Source organism: Rhea americana, unplaced genomic scaffold, assembly GCF_003343005.1.
Source record: "Rhea americana isolate MKP2758 unplaced genomic scaffold, rheAme1 scaffold_138, whole genome shotgun sequence".
In the NCBI taxonomy this organism is placed as follows: domain Eukaryota; kingdom Metazoa; phylum Chordata; class Aves; order Rheiformes; family Rheidae; genus Rhea; species Rhea americana.
Window position 1 is genome coordinate 789,146 of NW_028185461.1, and position 18,080 is coordinate 807,225.

Below are 18,080 nucleotides of genomic sequence, written 5' to 3' on the forward strand. Positions count from 1 at the left end.
TGCTTTGGGTATGAGACTTGGAGCATTGCCACTGAAGTGGGTGTAAGTCCTGCAGGAGACATTGGGTATATTTGCTTAAGAAATCTGGATGGAAAATAATGGATGGAAATGGAAATCTGGATGGAAAATGGCCATCTTTTCAAGGCCATGTTGGCTAATGTCATATGTGGTCACTGCTTGTACTTTGGTAGCACTAAGACCTGTATTTAGCTCTGACATCTCCACTGTGTCAGACACCTGAAATAGAACAAGAACCAGAACAAGAGGCTGATGCTGGGTCCAAGAAAGCTCATAATGATTTTTATCAGCTTGTTACTGTTTAAGCAAAAGTGTGGAATTTGAGATCAGAGAGCTGGGAGATGAAAGCTCTCTGGAAAGTCTTCCAAAACATGGAAAATCCCTTGGTCTTCAGGACATGAAAATAAGGCATCCCATGACAGTGGTTGCAGTGACAATGCCTGGTGTCCTCTCTCCTTTGCATCCCTTGCCACTGTGTTGGCCAGTCGCCGATCATGGCAGAGGTGCTCTCTGTTCTCACATCTCCAAGATAGCAGAGCACTGGGGCAGGTACTGTAGCATTCTTCTGGTATTAAATCAGAGACACCGTGGGAAAGCACAACCCCACAGGACTTGAAAGCAACAAAGAATATCTATGGTGGGGTTTGCAGCAAACCTACCACAGGAATGTTCTTTGTCTRTGTCACAACATGTTGACAGAAAAAGGCAACACCTATGGAGAACAAACAGGAAAACTCTGAAGACTCCAGTGCTACAGAAATTCAACACACRTGTTGCTTTGTATATGGGAATAACATCTCTGACTTCAGTGGGAATGTTCATATGGGTAAAACTGTGACTAAGTTTTTTGCAGGGATTGCAACCAGCCTTGCTCCAGCACTGTCTGAGCTGTGGAAAGCTTACAAAGGTTGTTAAAATAGAAGCTGCACTGAAATGATTCCTGAGGCCAGCTCATTTCCAGRAAATGTGAATCAAGTGTAGCTCAAACTATTTGGTCTTTACAAATYCATTTATTTACAAACATATGAGGTATCTTTGTTTTTATTTTGATCTCTAGAGTAAAACAGACTGTAAGGCTTCCAAAGGATTACTTTAGCTGTGAATCAAGGTATATAGATCTATTGAAGTGGTTTTATTTTTACCTGAGTGTCTACAAATCTCATCAGAAATAAGTGCACAGTCTGTGAAACTGCAATGTACAGRATAATGGGTACAAATTGCACAGTTCAGGTGAAGTGGAATCACCGATAGAGGCCTGCAGCCTATTGGTGTCAGGGTCATTCAGATGAGCTATGAGGGGCAAGATGGAGAAGCAAGATGCTGCTTGTAGGAGATGCTGCTGTTGAGCCAGATTTGTTATGTCCTCAGTAYGTGACACAGTTCAGGATGTTTGAGGACACTGTGGGTCAGCAGTGGTGGCCTCTCCTAAGAGCAGCTCTTTCCTGGTAGGCATGAAGAGCCTGCTCCTTGGCAGCTGGCCTCAGTGGGATGAGGTTATGAGCTGGCATCTTAAGACTCTTCTAGACAAAGCCCATTGCATTGATCTAGCCAGTAGTGGAAGCACCATGGATGATTAGAGGGAAGCCTGAACCAGAGAAGAAAGCTGTGGGGCAGTTTGTATCTGTAGAGATCTGGGAGACATTTATGGCTGTTGGTGAAGGGAGATGTTCATAGGCAGAGGAGTCAGCCTCAGTGCTGCAGTGTGTTTTACTCCTTTCCTGAGCTGTGAACTGCATGTCTCCTTGTCTGGAGAAAGCTGCCTGCTGGATTTCTTTCAGCTCTGTTGCTGCCAAACATGTGAGGACAAGGAAAYAGGGTCTCAAAAAGAGCTAGAGATGAATGTCTCCCAAGACTGTTATTGCCTCTCCCTTAGAAAACAGCTGTGCATAAACCAAGCACATGAAAGGACAAGACAAAGCCCTCAGATATCCACTGCTGTGGACTCTTTGGGATATCTCCAAAAGAAATATAACTATGCACAGTGGAGAGCTGATGGTTTTTTAAAAAACACAAAAAACACTGAGACTTCAAAGATATTTCTACTTTTCAGGGATCAAAGTTAAGTCTCTCATGCCAAGAGGTGATTCCTGGAATGTGCAGTAGGGAAATCAAAGATGATGGGGTATGGTGCTGGCCACATCAATGCCCTGCCACAGAAACAGGTGTGCCAAAAATATTGGACATTGGATTGCTGGTCTGCCTTTGATTTCTGTTCTCTCAGCTGAAATCAAATTTTGGTCTTTGTAAACTTCTCTAATTTTCTGGGTTTTCTTTTAAAAAGTCACTTCTAGGGAAGCAAAAAAATTATCAACTTGATTGCACAAACATCTTTGTGTTGACTGCCAATGTCCATTTCTGAAATTTTTTTGGATGAAAAATATTTCTTGGCTTTACTGTTTGGTTACTAAATTCAGTCTGCRGTAACCACACTTCCAAACAGTCACTCTGTGCATCCATGAAGTTAGCTTCCTGAGCTTGCTGTTCCCTCCATTTGCATTACAATATTTTTTGCATCAGCTGTGTGCGAGCCCATGCTCTTTGACGCTATAGCATGCTTGCTCGATGTTACAGGATGCAGAAGACAGACCCAGCGTTCTCGCACTCGTTCCCTGTAGTCCTGTGGTTTGTACAGTTGGTTAGTGTAAGGTGTGCTGTACTGCAGAGGTATAGGATTTTGTACCTGCTTTGCCTGGATGGGGTAGATACCACAGACAGGCAGGCTCTGGGTATCTGCCCCCCTTCCCTAGTGCGCAGCTCATCCTGAAAATGCACTCGAGGCAAACAATAAGGAAAAAGGATGTAGTTCACTGTTTTGGGATCTGAAGGGTTAAAGACTGCCTGGATTCATATAGCAGAGTTATGGAAGTTAAGCAATCTGGGATTTATTAAGGAAACTCAAACTGGGAATTAAGGAGAGCTCCAACCCATAAGAGCTTTCTTTGGGATTTAAAGCCCATTTTCTTCAAGCTAAGTGCTYGTTTGAAGTGGCAATGCTGGCATTTCTTGCAAGGGCCTCCGGGAAGTGAAGGATGAACAGGCTGATCTGTTTGAAGCATCTTGCCAGCCTAGCGTGTAATTTTTGTTGCTTTGTCGTGTTTTCCTTGCTTGTTCCCCGGCTCACAAAGTGCTCATTGTTCAGCCYGCAGCACCACTTCCTCTTCTGCACCAAGTGGAAATTGTGCAGCCACTTATTTTTCATGATCTTGTTCCTCATGGACAAAGAGGTTAAGTCCTCTCTGAAGATATATGGTGCCCCTAAGGGAAGAAACCTGTAAAACCCAGCAAAGTGATGGCTTAATGCCTGATGTTGGGGACCTTAAAGAGCAGTTTATCRGAGCTCAGAGGCCATGATTCCCCCTCAAAGTAGGAGTTTTTTTTTTTCTCTATCTGTGCTTGTTTTCAGAGGGGCAATTGAGAGTGCAAGATGAATTGACTGAAGCTGRTGTCCATGAGGGGAAATAGAAATAAAGCATGTGTGACTGCAGAGTGGGCTGGCCAGAGCCCAGCCTGTGAGCTGGGTTAGGCTGTGCCATCTGTCCCTCCAACTTGCCTATGAGAAGGGAATTAGTGCTCTGTCTCCATGTGGYGGAGCTGGATTCATCTGTTAAATGTCTCTTGGGCACACATATTTTTGCTTTCCTCCCCCAATCTCACAGTTAACTGGGAAAATATTATTCTGCGAACTCCTCTGCTAATTCTACCAGCTTTAAATGAGTGAGCAAAACTCCAGGTCATCAAACAGCCTTTTGCCAATCGCTCCAGTATTACGATTCCCTCTGCTTCAAGCACAATGCATTTCACTGTTTCTGCTATCTGTAATCCTCATTTGTGTCACACAGACTGGATTACTCACTTTCTGTTGGCACTGGGGTCATGATGAATGCTCACTGCTTAAGAATGGTGTTTTTATTTTCCATGTGTCTTCGGCCTTTTGTACRAAGACTGTCCTAAAATGACCTTAGCATGCTGGCTGTGTGCTGTACATGTTCARCAGGGGAAAAATGCAGCAGATCTTAAAATGGACTTCAAAGGTCTCTGTTTTGCCCTTGCTGGAGAGTGGGTGAGCTGGGAGAATTCACATAACRGCAGGATTGCACTGAGCACTGCTGGTAGTGGGATGCTCACCCTCAGTCATGTGCCGGAAGCAACAACGCTGAGGCAGCCAACAGTGGCTGCTGTGTCTTTTTGGGTGCTTTGCTTGTGTGAAGACATCAATCTGTTCCTGATGACAGTAGTTGTCTTCCCTGTTCTGACTGCGTTCCTGTAGGRCTGGTAACAGTTTGGCTCTTGTGAAGTACAAGTTATTCCCACCATCCATGGACAGAAGGGGTATTGGGGGTTGTCTAAGAAGTTTCAGGTGAGTGATGTGGTGGGGTCTTTCTCCTCTGCAAAATGATATCAGACTTRGTCTGTGAGATGTCAGGAGTTCACTGAGAGTCAGCTAACAGATGTATCCATRTACATGGATACATACGGGCATGGGAAAATTATTCATCAATRACCTGGATGAGGGGGCAGAGTGCCTCCTCAGCAAGTTTGCTGATGATACCAAGCTGGGAGGAGTGGCTGATGCACCTGAAGGCTGTACTGCCATTCAGAGAGACCTGGACAGGCTGGAGAGSTGGRTGGAGAGGAACCTCAGGAGGTTCAACAAGGGCAAGTTCGGGTGCTGCACCTAGAGAGAAATAACCCTAGGCACCAGTACAGGCTGGAGGCTGACCTTCTGGAGAGCAGCTCTGCAGAGAAGGACCTGGGAGTGCTGGTGGATGACAAGTTGACTACGAGCCAGCAGTGTGCTCTTGTGGCCAAGACCACCAATGGTATCCTTGGGTGCATTAGGAAGACTGTTGCCAGCAGGTCGAGGGAGGTGATCCTGCCCCTCTACTCAGCCCTGGGGAGGCCTCCTCTCGAGTACTGCGTCCAGTTCTGGGCTCCCCAGGACGAGAGACACAGAGCTACTACAGAGYCCAATGTAGGGCTATGAGGATGATCAGAGGGCTGGAGCACCTGCCCTGTGAGGAATGGCTGTGAGAGCTGGGCYTCTTCAGCCTGGGAAAGAGAAGACTGAGGGGGGAATCTCATCAATGTGTATAAGTATCTGAAGGGAGAGTGTCAAGGGGATGAGGACAAACTTTTCAGTTGTCCCATGTGACAARACAGGAGGCAATGGGCAAAAACTGAASCACAGGAARTTCCATCTGAATGTGAGGRGGAATTTCTTCACTGTGGGAGTGACAGAGCACTGGAACAGGTTGCCCAGAGAGGTTGTGGAGTCTCCTTTTCTGGAGATATTCAAGGCCTGCCTGTATGCAACCCTGTCTAACATGCTTGAGCAGGGAGGTTGGACTAGATGATCTCCAGAGGTCYCTTCCAACCTTACTGATTCTATGAAATCTCTATACCTTTGCAAAGATGAGTGAATGGGAGAAGAGCTCCACCATGTTGCACAGCTACCCTATCCACAGTGTCTCTTGACTAACGTCTTCACTGCATTTGTCTGACTGTTTTGGCATTGGAAAGGACTAAGATCTGAACACTGGTGCAGGAAATATCTGAGGGCAAAACTGCATTGAGTTGTGTAACACTTTCCCAARACAGCACTGACAGGCAGCTTCAACACTGTCAGAAAAAACACTAGTGAAGATGGCAGCATGTGTWTTCTGGGAGCTCACTGAGACAGGAGTGGTTCAGCAGTGGGAGAGGAGATGGGCTGATCTGGGAGTTTCTATGGGGAATGCTATAGCAGACGCAAGGGCAGATGGGATAAGTAGGCACTAAGGGAGATGGCTAAGGAYAACACGTGTTGATGTTTAGTTGACGTAAGGATGTGGGCAATGTAGAGGAGATGATGCTAAGAAGTACGATGGGTCATCGTTCTGAGCTGTTTGGCAGGTTTAGCTCAATTGGTGACAGTGTGGTGCTGCTAATGCCGAGGTTGYGGGTTCAACCCCCGTATGGGCTATGCTGAGGGTTGGACTAGATGATCTCCAGAGGTCCCCTCCAACCTTCTCATTCTATAATTACTCTCTATGATCTTTATTTAATTGAACTGTTTGGGTAGCATCAGTCTCAGCAAGTTGTTCTGTCCTTTTCTCGRGCCAGCAAGGGAGGTGAACTCACCTTAGCCTGTGAGCTCTTGGCCAGGTTGGATGTGTTACTGCCTGGAGACACTGGCCTCTTACTGCTGGCTCTGGCAGGAGTCCAGAAGGCTGGCATGGGCTGGATGTGCCCCTCTTTGGAATGGCTGAAGTTGGAGGAGACTCACATGGGACAAAGTCAAGGCAGCCTATCTAGGCCATGAAGCTATGGCTCAAAATGTGAGTTATTAGTCAGGTGCAAGGCAACAAACGGTTAGCAATAGGGTGCTTGTGAATGTGGGAACAGGAGTCCAAAGATCAAAGGCTCAGRAAACAAAACTACTGGTATTTGTCTTGTCTCTAGGCTTGGCTTCAATGGCTGTRTGACCTCTTGAGAACCTGGATGCTGGGTGCTTGAGCAGGGGTTAAATGCAYCTGGAGAGTCTGCCTGCTGGGCAGCAGCAGGGGATAAGGAGTGGACAGGTGTCAGGCAAGCAGCCAGGACCAAGGCTAGCAGACACCTGGGGCACCTGGAGGCTCCAGGGACCATATTCTGGTCCCATGTGCTGTGCGGTGGAGGGATGGGGGCTTTGTCCATCCCTTCCAAACCAGGACCATGCTTGGCTCTTGGGTGAAAGCATGCTGTTGCTTTCTAAGGTKCTCACTGGAGGTGTAGCTCAGGTCACACCTGTGTGCACAGGATGTCTCTAGTCTGCAGTCCCTTGACTTCACCAGCAGCAGATCAGGACTGAGAAGCAGCAATGGCTTTTTAGAGGSAAAAGGTTTGAGGAGGGTGGCAGCGGGGGACCAAAAGAAGTTCAGAGGCGGATTCGGAGCCACATATGAACATCTTGTCCTTTGCATCCTACTTTGTCATTTTGGAGCACGGATCATTGTGTCTCCGAGGGGGAAAAAATCCACAGAAATTCCACAGACCCTTCCCTGGCCATCAATGTAGTTTCTGTTTTATAGTGAGACAAAAAAGATCCTTTTGTGTGAGAACTGAAAGAAATAGCCCAGTCCCACTGCCTCCCYGAAATCTTAATGTCAACTATTTGCCGCCTTGTCTTTTCACATAAACAAGCACTTTCCCCTGAATATCTGTGCTCTGAGGCTGCTCTCCCAGCTTGGTATTTCCCCTTGCTGGGGCACGGGGCTGTGTGCCTGCAGGATGGACAGCATGACCAGCTCTTTCCCTTCYGACAGGGTTTGTACTGCGGGCTGGGCTGAAGGGCTGTGGGATGCACCAAGGGTTAGGTCAAAGCCTGCAGAAATRAGTATCCTGAAGGCAACTGAGTTGAGTGGCCTGCGCTCAGTGTGGCCCGTGAAAGCTTTGGTGCTTGGCACTGTGRACTCCACTTTGGTGCAGGTGGAAAGGTGCAGGTCTAGCTGGAGGAAAGTAGGCCASAAAATCTTGGGGAGCAAGAAAGGCAACTAAAGCCTTTTTGGGGGGAAATGAACAGTTTCCCAGCTCTTGGTTCACAGGAATGTTTCTTGTCTGATAGGAGGAGGCCAAATTCTCGCTTACAGAAAAGAGCATAACTCCAAGTCAGCCACTGAACTGTCCTGATTGACGCCAGTCTGGCCTAGGGTCTCTTTCTGCCCTTGCCTTGGTATTGTCCATCCTGCTTTAGGTTCCTAACAGTTTGCGGTCAGATGTTTCCCTGATGTAAGTGACTGTCAAACTAACAGCAAGGCACAGATGAGAGCAGCTGAGAAACTGCCCCTTCTATTTTAATTCCTGTTTGTATATATACCTTAGAGCTTCTCAGATGTAACGTGAACGACTTTTGTCCTGGAGTGTTTTTCTTTTCTTTTCTTTTCCTTTTTTTTTTTTTTTAACATGCTGCCTCCCCGTTTCTCCCCCTTTTAAGAAGAAAAATTAAAAGCAAAAGCGTTGTCTGAAAAGTAAAATAAAATAGATTCTGGCATTGCTAGCAACGTTCCTGTGGTTATTGTTCATTCAGCTGCACTGCGCACGTGCACTATTCAATGTTCCTGTTCTCCTTTTTAACTGTGTAACCTAATATATCACTGGCTGTATCGTAAAACATGTCCTGTAAAWCTCAGAGGATGTAGTGCCTACAAATTACTGCACTGGAGGAACACTAACTTCTGGTTTCTTTTATGTCCCACTGCCAATTTGTCAAAATTCATGGCCCGTTAGGGTAGGGATCTGATCCTTTTAACCAAATGCAGATACTGGGGTTAAGGCCATGCTTGGCAATGTGGCTCTCCCGATAGGTGAGACAGTGGAAAGGATGTAATTCATGTAGGTTCATGCATTGCTTCCCCMCCTTGGCACCTTTCAGAAGCATTTGGGGAGATGTGATTGTATCTGCTGGCCTGGAGTAGGATCTTGGCTAATCACTCTCATGTCGTCATAGTTTACCCGGTGGTTCAACTTTTGCTTGACCTGAAGCTCTTTGGAGACAACAGACAGGCATCTTTTAACCCTGTTGAATGTTAGGGCAGATTCGTCTAGAAATAAACAGATAAAGAAAATATTTATTAAGCTGTATTTCTTCCATTTAGTTCTTTATTGTGTTCTTGGCACCCCAGATTTTCTATAGCAGGCAGATCTGACATGGGGATCCCAGGTTCCCAATCYTCTTTACTGCCTCTTCTATTGATCTTTCTCTGCTGATCCTTTCCAAGCTAGTGGTGAACTCTTTCCATCCTTATTGTACAGCTTCTTGATTGACATGTATGGGGAGGAGTTTGGGTTGCAAGCAGTTTATGGAGAATTTCGAACAGTAAAATCAGATGAATGAATAAAGACCAGTTTTGTTACTCTTATCCTTTCATCAGCTTTGTTCAGTTTCCAGCAGTTTTTCTCACAGTTGCTGTTCCATCTGGCTTGTCACTRGGGGGTCAAATAAAAACCCCGCTGAACACAAGAGCGAGCTGCTGTTGAGTTGTACAGGACTAGTAAGGTCTGAAGTTGGCTTYTCTTCTGGCAAAATACAATTCATTTCTCTGTTGCTGAAAAATATTTGGATAGGAACTTTGAAGGGAAAAAGTTCATGTTCTGAAAATTCCCTGGCAACATAGACTAAGCTAAGAGATAAGATGCAGCATTAAGATATGCCCCTTTGCAGATCAGTCTATTCAACTGTTAGTAAAATCCCACCTGTCATAGTGCATTTGTAATGTGTAATGCATCTTGTGCATCTCACTAACTGCAATCCTCTTCCTAGAGGTTGGGGCAATGTTTTCCTTGAACAGCGCACTGACGTTTAAGGTATTTCTTTCCATCTAGTCTTTCCCTTCCACTCTTGTGTGGCATGCACCACAGTGGACAGTGTTTGTGAGCTCTCGTGCAGGGACTCATGTGGGTCCCATCCCTGGGATGTGGGGCAGAGAAGGGGCAGGCTTATGAGGATGCACTGGCTGAGAAAAGCACAGGACTAAAAAGGCTGTGAGGGAAGAGTGGGGGATAAAACTGCAGAGCCCAAGGTCTGCTCAAATCTATGATCTGTCTGAAGCACTAGGACTTATCAGTTCATCAGTGACTCTTTCCAGTGTGGAAAACTTGTATGGTGGGAAATGTCTTCCTTCTCTCTCTCTCTCTCTTTTTAATAATAATAAAAAAATCTTTTAACTTAGGATGAGTCTGGTTGTGTTACAGTGGGCTCTAGGTTAACCCCTCCTGATGAAGGAGCTGCAGCATGCACTGATAAAAGCAAGATGCCTATCTCTTTAGGGAAATTCTGGTCTACAAGTATGGCTATGATGTCTTTCTGTCTCCATATCAGCATTTTTCATACATGGATTTGGACATAAACAGATGCTCCCATTCAGGGGAAAAATCTYGTATCAGCAAAAGGCAAAAATCTGGATCTCCTTCCAAAGCCCACAGAAGACAAAATCCTTTCTACTGACTTCAGTGCGTGCTATGGATTGGCCTTGTGCTATGGGAATAGCTATGCCTTGCAAGTCCATTGGAAGAGATGTGCTTGCACTGGGTTTGTTCCCAAACCCAGAGTAAACTAACAGTTGCTACTTCTCCCTTCTCCACCCTGGTCTTGGGAGGCCATTGGCTCCCATGAGTTAGCATGCCCCAACTGRGAATATGGAAACCACATGGCCAAAGTCAAATGAATAGGAACCAGAGTTTGGGGGCCTAGAGCCTGTCACCAGGGCCCRACTTAAAAACAAATGAAAGAACAAAAGAAAAAAATAGCTGTAATTATTGTGAGCTTTTAAAAATACAAATAAAAGGCTTATTATTTTCAGAGTTCTCTTTGCAGCATGTAATTTCATTTCCCCCTCATTTGTTTTTACTACTTGTTCTGGGCACTGTCAGAGCAACCTGATTTATATGTGACAGCCTTGGCTATTTTTCAGGCAAGTCTCTCTAAATATAAGAGTGTGAAAATTGTCCCACTGCCAGCAACTCTCTTAGAAGTAAAACTTGCATGAGCTCTAGCATGAAGCAAAGCATTGGGTGCTTTATGACTTAAAYGTCTCATAAAAAGCAGCCCTCCCTCCTATCTCTTGGGAAACTGTTTCTCTCTTTCCTTTTATTACACTAAATATCGTTACCTGTAGGAGGRGAGGATAAAATAAACAGTGGCAGTTACCTTACCATTTTCCTGCTAGCAGCTCCCTAGTGTGCCATCAGTAGAGACTTGCAGATTACAGGGGAAATGTTTATAGACCAAGGTTTTTAGCAGCAGAACTTTATGGTTTTCTTTCAGATTTGTAAGATGTACAAAGAAAATCTGAAAAGGAAACAATGTGGAGGGGAGTATGCAGTAGAGCAGCCTAGAGTGTTAATTTGRAGTAACTTGATAAAACTCGAAAAGGAGGGTAAGTCATATTCAATTCAGTTTTGACCTGAACAAAGCTTAGCATATTTTTAATGTTCTGTTATGTTAATAATGTAAAGTTGTGCTCACTGCACACTGTTACTTCTGTATATCTGTCTGCTCATGAATGCAGACTCCCCTTTTGCCTATGAAGCTCATGGCACTGTTAWTTGCTGCTTTTTTGGAAACAAAAATTCAGACTTTTGGCTGTCAGTATCTTGATATTTAAGCATTTGATTTGAGTTCAAAACTGACTGTGTGTACCCCAATTTTTCCTTTGAAAGGTAGCAATCTGGTTCTTGGTAACCTTTACTGTAAAGTTCTGATACTATTCATTTTTATACACTGGCTCACAAAGAATCATTGTTTGAGGAGTCTTTTCAGTTTAATTCTCTGAAGTGTGCTGCTGTGGTGTCCAAAAAATGTGAATCTGATTTAGTAGTCTAGTTAGACTGAGCTGGCTGGAGCTTTGCATCACCAAATCAGCATGAAGGGACCTGAGTCAGTCTGAGGTTCTGGTCTGGCTGCTGCTTATCCAGCAAGGCACTTGAGTACAGTTCAGGCTGGACAGGAATGGTGTTCYGCCTGTGTCCAAAGGGGGACTTAGCATCTGATTCTGGACTGAACGAATTTACAAATGCTAGGCTGAATCTAAGAAATGGTTCTGCTCTGTGGGGCTTGTGGACAAAGCTATGGTGAGCCTTTGTATGGTTGTAGGAAGGGTATGAAAAACTTTCCTTCCCCCTTGTGTTTTGGTATTGGAAACTCTTGYAGACCCTGCACAGACCTAAGCTCGGAGACTGTTCTTGGTTTTCACRCTGGATCACAAGTTGCCCCAGGGGAAATGGAGGACATTGTGTAGTGAATTCCCTTGATGTTAGCTTGAAGAGTATAAATAACATGCCCTCCAGTTTCTGGAAAGCTGCAGACATTCCTATGCACACAACACATGGAAACCTAGAAACTGTGCCTTTGTGTTGGGATCTGAAGCCCCAAGACTCTGGGAAAGTTTCAGAGATCATCCAGAAATACCAAAGAGTAGGACTGGAGTGTCCATGTGAAGTGACTCGGCTGACTCTCTTGATCAGACTGGAGAGGTTTCAGTAACGGAGAGGCTTGTAAAGATCTGTCAGTCAACATATTTCCAGGAAGAACAGCTACAGGTGTAGAATTGGTATTCTTGTAAAATGTAATGCCCACACATATACACGTGTCTCAAAACAGAGACTGTCCTCAAGCAACCCTCCCCCCCCACCCCCGACATTAATAGGACCAAAACTTGGTCAGGTATGAAGCAAGCAAGCAAGCTGCAGTCTGATCTGAAGCTGCCTTTGCCTTGCAAGCCCAAACAGGTTTGATCTCCCTTTGCTGGTTAAAAAGGCTGGCAGGCTTCTACTCACCTTGAATAGGAGTGCTTCTTGGCCTGCTTCCTAAAGGGAGCTGCACTGCACAGGCTCCTCCAGCAAGCAAGGTGGAGACCCGTAGTGTTGCGTTCCTACATGACAAGYTGCTGTAGGCTGTTGCTGTCTGCCAGATTGGGTGGATGCTACTGGAGCATTGTCCATTGCTCATGAGTTAGATCAGACTCCTAAATTACTCTGCTTAGATACCGTTCCCTTGATGACAGTAAAAAATCTTTGATTAGTGCTTCTTTTGTGGACAGCATTTGGTGGATGGGATGAGTTTTATTTCAGTAGAAGAAAGTTAAGTTAACCTAGGGTATTTTTGCAGTCCTAGTCTATACAGTATGTTAGGCCCTCTTTGGAAAATACCCAGGTGGAAGATTTTATTCCAGGGCTAGCACTTTCAAATGAAGATCTCAAACTCAGCACTGCAGGCTGAATTTTTTGATAACCCTGTGCTATAGGGGCTGTGTCTCAGCTCAGATGCTCCTGATTGCCCCAGCTGAGGGAGGATGCTGAGATTGTTTTACAGACACACCTGATGAGACTAGGTGCACTGATGCCCTTAACAGTCAAATCTTGTAATCATTGCTGTTGTGAAGCAATGATCTTGCTACTTCAGGCAGGATTTATCTCTACTTGGCATTTATTGTTACGCCAGGAAAGGGAATCGATGAGTTCAGGAGTGTACTTAATTTGTGAGACCAATGAGAGCAAGGGATGGGCTGCAAGTGGAGAACCTTGCACAACCTGGTTGCCTCCTCTTGCTGTGCACCTATAAACAAGGATGGACAGCAAAACTTATTCTCTGAGGTAGCAGGAATCCAGAAAGACCTCCTTTCTGGATGGTGAAAGATTCAAATAAAGAACTGTTTGGGAAGAAAATGTCTTGGAAGCAGAGACTAGAGGAAATTGTTTGCTCTCGAGGAAAAACATCTTGGCACTCATTGCAGCTGCAGGGAGTCACCAAGCTGGTGGCTGTGGTGTATGTGATAGTGATGTTTCCTCAGCAGTTTGTTTGTGGAGAGCTGTGCAACTGGGCTGGTAGTGTGTGATAGCAGGCCAGGATCTGTGGTGCATGGCAGGTCAAAATTAGTCTCTTGAAAACCATCTTCAACTGAGTGTGCAGAGGAACACAGCRTGTGTGACTTGGACAATTCCATAGTGGCATCTACTGGAGCGTCCCTGACACTGAGCTGGCCTCTGTTAAGAGGCAGGCTGTGCTAGGATTGTGTTTGTCACTGGAAACCATGGTCTGGCGGGAATGTGACAATTCCTTTCTGGTGTGTCCTGGACCTCTTGCAGGTGAGAATCCAGAACTGGCATCAGAAAGGGAAATGATTTTGTTGGACCACTTCCCGTTGGAGTAGTTCATGACCAGATTTCTCATCTTGGGCAGCTTCAGATAAATCCTAGGCCAAATTCATAGAGCACCTRCAATGGCAGACAATAGTCCTGTAACCACAGCAGGGAGGAAATAAATCTAATTATACTCTGGAAAGTCTTCGCTRGTATACCAGGACAATCCAGGAGGCAGTTCTTATTAGCAGCTCCTTATGAAGCAAAGGAGCTGATATGCTTAGAGGATTTCCAAGGATGCTGCAGAGCCTTTCCTCTCTGGGCTCTGAAATCACTTTTCAGGCCTGTAGCCAAACACAAGCAGTAAATAACGAATGGTGGTTAATGATCTCATCTCGTTTTGCTCTGAGATGTTGTCTTCTCCAAACTGGCTGTTGGTGGCATCTTTACAGTGCTCTGTGTTCCTATATGCAGCTCACAGCACTGTCACGGCATCCGGCTGTCTCCTCTCTTGCCCCTTGGTGTGAATGTTGAGTCATTTCTGTAGTGGCCTTCACAAAGTACCTAGCCAAGTAAAAGCAGGGGAGCCTTGATGGATCTGGGTGGACTGTGTTGACAGTGTCATGCTCATCTCTGCTCTCTCTGGAAATCCTCTTGTTACTGCTGATTTGGGAAAGGCTGGAGATAAGATCAAAGRAGAAACACCTGGGATTTGTGTTGTCACCAGCCCATGTCTTGGCACTCCGGTGTGGGCCACTTTCAATCAGATATGGGGCCTCAACTGAGGTTGTTGTTTTTTTCCATCAGAGCACCCCGATTGGGCAAATTACTACCTGGGAAAACTCTCCTGACCAGAATCCAAATACCCTCCCTGCGACTCTGTCACCAGACACTACTATCTCATCAAATGTCTGAACTGGATTGTTGTCGGTCACACCACATTTTTTTGCTGTATGAACAAAATTATGAAAACCTCTTTTGGTTTGCACATGCTGTTCATGAGATGATGCTATAGCAATTAAGCAACATAGCTGAGTCTAAGGCCCTTTCGAAAGCCCAACCTACGTGAACATCATAAGCACCAGTATTTATCTAGGGTCAAAATAACACTTTGTAAACATAAGAAGATATTAGGAGAGCTACATCTTGACACGTGCATGTCCTCCTACTTCTAATTTATGAGATTAGCTCTTTACATCAAAAAAAAAAAAAAGGCTTTGAGCTGGGAACGTYTAGCTTTGTGCAGCAGAGGTAAATATTCCAGCAAAAACAATAGGCTTGCAAGCAAGGGGTGTGGGTCAAACCCTCCTGCTGTTGCCGTATCCCTTGTGCTTCTTTCTTCCACCACCTCCTTGAGCTCCTTCCTTGCCTTTTGTTGCCCCATTGTTTGGACAAAGGACTGAGCCAGGTCTTTTGTGTTTACTCTGCAAAGCATCTAGCATACTTGATTTTGGGGCTACAAGCAGCGATGCCTCACTATCCCTGTGCAGCACAGTCCTTGCCAGCGCCATGCTCGAGTTTACTGTGTCAGGAGATGGTGTCGCTTGCCTGTGCATTCCTCCTGCTGATCCCCAGCACCCGTCCTGCAGCTGCTTTGCTGCAGAGCACTTTGAGTCTGGCCCTGGGAACAGGCTGTGAGGTTTTGCTGTGCCTCGGAGGTGCACGCCGTTCTTTCCGTGTCCTTTGTTACTGCCGAATTAAATTTGCAGCTCAGCCCTGTGGGGTGGCTGAGTGCCCAGGTTTTACTTGGTGTGTTTATCCTGCATTTTTAAAGACCTGATCTACAGCCTGTAAAAGCGGAGGGGAATGACTCCAGATCAGTTTGTCTTGTGCCTTGTTATTGTTGTGTTTGGGGTCAAATTCTGCTGTTTTACCCACTGGGCTGCAGCACTTTCAGTGCAAYGTTTGAGTTCACTCTCATGCTTGTGCATTTTCCACAGTGCAGATGTCTGAGGTGCATTTGGGTTCCTTCTGGCACGGAGCAGGCAGTGGGGTTACTCAACTGTCCAGCCTTGCTTTCRTGAGCCAAGCCAAAATTTTCTAGCCCTCTGAAACATTTGGAAAATAATTGTCCTATAAWAGGATTTGTTTTTTACTCTCTTGTAGTGTTTTTTGGCCTGACAAGCTAAGTTGTAAAATAGTAACAACAATAGCTCTGTAACAAAGAAGGGTTAAAAACTCTACTAGCAGTCAGAACAGAAGAGTTCAACCATTTAAAGAGACATGGCTCCTCACGGGTTGTCAAAATAACCATTTTCTTTCAGAACAGTGTGTCGCTTTGTCTCAAAGGCTGTAATTTAAAACAAGATTTTTTTTTTCTTGGTTTGGATTTCCCTGACTGTAAAGCTGAATGTGAGCGCAGGATAGGTGTATAACAGTGTGACTTTAGAGCAGCATGATTTCTGTGATTTTTTTTTTTTTTTTTTTTTTTTTTTGGGGGGGGGGGGCATGGAAACTTTTTCATGAGCGCATGTCAGACTTTCTATTTATAGAGGTAGGGAAGAGCCTGGGGCCATTTGCTCCGTAAGCCACTACCCTGCTGTCCGGCTGTCTGTCTGTTGACTAACCTTATTACGGAGTTGTCACAGCACGAATAAAAGCGCAGCTCGGGAAAGCAGACGGACGTCAGCACTTTTTACGCAAGCCTTTCCACCGAATGACACGCATGGGGTCCCGATTTGCTGATGTTACCCTTGCTGGGAGGAAGGCTGGGGATTTCTGGAGAACGCGCTTTAATGCAGAGGAGGGAGTAAAACCTAAATGCATGCCCCCAGCCTRCAAAGAAAATTCGTATTTTCACCAGGGCAGTGAGCGTCGGGTTATAGCCAGGAACGCGGAGGGGCCGGCAGCGGGGAGCGCCAGGAAGGCGGAGGAGGAGGGTGGCCGGGACGGGCCGAGCTATCCTGCAGTGTGAGTGGAGCCTGGCTTACGCAACAACAAATTCCCCACGCCCCGAGAGAAGTGGTTCATCACCAGACGTGGCAAGGCCCTTCTGGCCCYGCAATTTCAGCAGAAGATGATCTTAAACGGCACATCATTTTTAGAGCTTTCTAAAATTATTTCTTTGTGCCAGGAGCTCCGAGAGGTGCAGCAGGGGCTGCTAGAWGCTCCAAGAGCCTCTGATGAGTGGTGCTAGAGGGGCTGAGTATTTATTGGCCCTTCTTCTTCCTGCGTGAAATCGTTCCTTAGCAGCTAAGGAGGAGGATTTACCAYTGTTTGGGCTGGGCTTCAAGCATCCATAAACCAAACAGCTTTGCTCTTTAATAAGACCATGTCCTGCCTTTTGCCATCCTCCTCAGCAGCTGCTTCTTCAACTCCTTTTTGAGGACAATTAAGGAGTGAAGGTGGAACGATGCTCTCTTAGGACTGCCATGTCCACCATGAGTAGGGGTTTCTCAGGCTCTTTCTAAACATAGATTTCATTTTAAATAYCTGCTTGCAGGATAGTTGCTCTGTCTTTGGTTCATCCTTCCTTTCTTGCCTGCAGGCTGCTGTTCAGAGCTTGGTTCAAACCAATTTTAAATATGCTGTAGCATGGGATTTTGCTGCTTTGACAGAGATCGGCCTTCAGGGGAGTCTTGATCAGCAAGGCTTTTTCCTAATGTTTATCTTGTCTTAGTTGCTTGTGCTAAGCAAGATCAGATTTTAGTACTTTGACTATTTAGTTGTAATTTCTTTAACTGTTATAGTGGCAGAGTTAATAAAACTGATATATTAAATTCAGGTAGAAAATTCTGCCTGTGCGCTGTGTAAGGAGTAATGACATCTAAGCAAAATAAGCTGGTTTTATGACAAACATTGTATTTAAGAATACTAAGAATACAAATGATCTGGTTTGCTAGGATCTGTTTGATCCCTCCMTGGTGGGGGAGGATTTTGTGTGTAAAATTGCCTCCCTTGGACAGACATTTCACAGGTAGACTCGGTCTAATCTTTTCTACCAACCTTGTRGCTTCATGTTGGAGTTACAAGACTGAGTTTAGTGTTTAGGGCAAAGAGCTGAGACTGGAAAGACCTTCAGTGTGGTCTTGCTCTGTTGTCCGTCATCTTGGCTGTTGGTCAGAGCTGCAGAAATGAGGACTGCTCTGTTTGCCTTTTTTCTTTCCTAACAGGCATTTCAGGGTAATAGTGACTTTCTGCAGCTCCTCCTTACTCAGTGCAGCCAAACCTCACACCCAAGTATAATAAAAGCACAACTGCTAGAAATGATGGACAACATCCATATTTGTTGTATAGGGTTTGGGGGCTGGAATGAATCATGATGGAGAGCATTTAGCAGGTGCTGCATTGCTCTCCCAGAGCACTGCGCTGGCTCTCACAGACTGCAGCAAAGCCCTCACTGATTCCAGACCATGCCTTATATGAAGGGCATCCTTGGTGTCAGTGAAGGCTATTTTTCTCTTTTGCCCTTTCCAGAGAGACAGAAGAAGCCAAAAGATAACCAACTGTGGGTGCCACGCTTTCATGGT

General features: G+C 45.5%; 1 protein-coding gene and 1 long non-coding RNA gene across 2 annotated transcripts in view; one reads left to right on the forward strand and one right to left on the reverse strand.

Moving 5' to 3' along the window:
• The window catches only part of TEKT3 (tektin 3), a 100,372-nt gene that overhangs the window by 14,670 nt on the left and 67,622 nt on the right, over positions 1-18,080 (forward strand). The window lies entirely within an intron of this gene.
• Positions 8,613-12,423, reverse strand: LOC146599591 (uncharacterized). Its single transcript, XR_014894973.1, has 2 exons — positions 12,310-12,423; positions 8,613-9,080 (listed from the first exon to the last, which is right to left on the reverse strand). It is a non-coding gene; the product is annotated as an uncharacterized LOC146599591 (long non-coding RNA).